Here is a 2,838-nt window from a genome sequence, read left to right as displayed (position 1 = left end):
TAGTAGCAGTAGGAGGGAGCAGGCTGGGTGTGATTTTCACGAGGGAGAGAGAGAGCTGCTCTGAGAAGAGGAATTGAGGAAGAAGAGGTCTTGTCCAAAGGATAAGATTGAGCATTGTCGGTGGAAGGGGCACACATACAGGGACATGGCTCCACATGCGTGAGCGCGGTGTGGCACGTGAGTCTGCATCCGGCGAAAGCGTTCACCGGTCGGTCCTTCACAATCATTATACTTGTTGAAGTCGCTACGGAGGCTGCCAACACTAAACCCTCTAGTGTTGCACAATGTCAAGGCAACCTTTGCCACTTGTGTTACCTTGACATGACCTCCAGGCTCCAGACGTAGCCTTACGCTGGTGCGTTGTAGCGTGACGCCTCCAATGGTCGAGATCTTGACCCCAACTACTCCTCGAAAAGTGGCCTAGGCGGGGATGAAGCCAATGTGCCGAGGAGCGCGTCCTACCGCACCTCGAAAAGTGGCACGAGGCCGGCATCCGCCTGGGTGGCTTCAACGGGCTTGCAAGGGCGCGTCTGAACGGCCCACCGGAGGTGAGCGTGGGGGTAGGGGAGACCTCAAACCCTGGCGGTCTTGCCGCCGATGACAGCGGCAACAGGAGCACTGGTGGCTAGCAGAGCTCCAACCCTGGAAGCACACACGACCTATGGCTGATGACGTCATTCCGTTGGCGAGCAGAACTGTTGTAGGGTGGAACCCTAAGTGAAGATCTTTCACGAATTGGAGGGGGAATCCCCAAGAACAAGATGAAAACAAGAGGGAAAACAAGAGGAACACTCAAGAACAAGTCCAAATCACACATCCACTAGACTAACAATCACACAAGATCCACAAGGTACATGAACAATCAAAGGGAAATAAGATACATGGTAGAGTTCATCCCAAATCCTATGAAGGAGATGAGGGCTTGATGATCCTATGATAGGGATCCTTCCCCAAGGAGGAGGTCTTGATGTTTGGTCACTCCAAGAGGAGGTCTTGATCTCCTAGTGGAGTGGATCCATGGAGCAAAGCTCACAAATGTCTATCAAATACTTTGCTTTTCTCTAAATGAGCTAGGTGGGAGGTACTTATAGTCTAGGGACGAAATAGAGGGGGAGGGGGATACAAAGGTCCAAAATGACCCTGAAAACGCACACACTCTCGGAGGGGTCCGGGCACCCGGTGGTCCAAGGCCCGGGCACCCGGGGTAGACGCAGGGGCTGGGCGGTCGAGGCCGGGCACCCGGGGGTCCAAAGCCCGGGCACCCGGGTGGCGCTGGAGGCAGGCGCTAGAGGGGCCGGGCACCCGGGGCCATTTGGTCGGGCACCCGGGGCCGGCTAGAGTGGCCCAGGCGGGCGGCGAAGGTGGCCGGGCACCCGGGGGGTGAGAGCCCGGGCACCCGGGGCGAGCTGGGCCGGCTCAGGCAGGGGGCCGGGCACCCGGGCCCAAGTGGTTGGCCATCCTGGGTGTGGCCCAGGCGCGGCTGGGCGAGAGGCCGGGCACCCGGGGCCTTGGGGCCGGGCACCCGGGCTAGGCTGGGGCGACGCCCAGGCAGTGGCCGGGCACCCGGTGGCGACGCGGCTGGGCACCCGGGGTGTGTTGGAAATATGCCCTAGAGGCAACAATAAATTAGTTATTATTACTATATTTCCTTGTTCATGATAATCGTTTATTATCCATGCTATAATTGTATTGACAGGAAACTCAGATACATGTGTGGATACATAGACAACACTATGTCCCTAGTGAGCCTCTAGTTGACTAGCTCGTTGATCAATAGATGGTTACGGTTTCCTGACCATGGACATTGGATGTCGTTGATAATGGGATCACATCATTAGGAGAATGATGTGATGGACAAGACCCAATCCTAAGCCTAGCACAAAGATCGTGTAGTTCGTATGCTATAGCTTTTCTAATGTCAAGTATCATTTCCTTAGACCATGAGATTGTGCAACTCCCGGATACCGTAGGAATGCTTTGGGTGTACCAAACGTCACAACGTAACTGGGTGGTTATAAAGGTGCACTATGGGTATCTCCGAAAGTGTCTGTTGGGTTGGCACGAATCGAGACTGGGATTTGTCACTCCGTGTGACGGAGAGGTATCTCTGGGCCCACTCGGTAGACATCATCAAAATGTGCACAATGTGACCAAGGGGTTGATCACGGGATGATGTGTTACAGAACGAGTAAAGAGACTTGCCGGTAACGAGATTGAACAAGGTATCGGGATACCGACGATCGAATCTCGGGCAAGTACTATACCGCTAGACAAAGGGAATTGAATACGGGATTGATTTAATCCTCGACATCGTGGTTCATCCGATGAGATCATCGTGGAACATGTGGGAGCCAACATGGGTATCAAGATCCCACTGTTGGTTATTGGCTGGAGAGTTGTCTCGGTCATGTCTACGTGTCTCCCGAACCCGTAGGGTCTACACACTTAAGGTTCGATGACGCTAGGGTTATGGGGAATAGATATACGTGGTTACCGAATGTTGTTTGGAGTCCCGGATGAGATACCGGACGCCACGAGGAGTTCCGGAATGGTCCGGAGGTAAAGATTTATATATGGGAAGTCCTGTTTTGGTCACCAGAAAAGTTTCGGGTGCTATCGGTAATGTACCGGGACCACCGGGAGGGTCCCGAGGGTCCACCAAGTGGGGCCACCGGCCCAGAGGGCAGCATGGGCCAGGTGTGGGAGGGGACCAGCCCCAGGTGGGCGGGTGCGCCCCCCCACCAGGGCCCAAGGCGCCTAGGGTTTGGGGAGGGGGCGCCTCCACCTTACTTGGGGGGCAAGTTTCCCCCTCTCCCCCCCTTGGCCGCCACCCTAGAT

This window comes from Triticum aestivum, chromosome 6B (assembly GCF_018294505.1).
Source record: "Triticum aestivum cultivar Chinese Spring chromosome 6B, IWGSC CS RefSeq v2.1, whole genome shotgun sequence".
Classification (NCBI taxonomy): domain Eukaryota; kingdom Viridiplantae; phylum Streptophyta; class Magnoliopsida; order Poales; family Poaceae; genus Triticum; species Triticum aestivum.
This window is presented reverse-complemented; position numbering follows the sequence as displayed.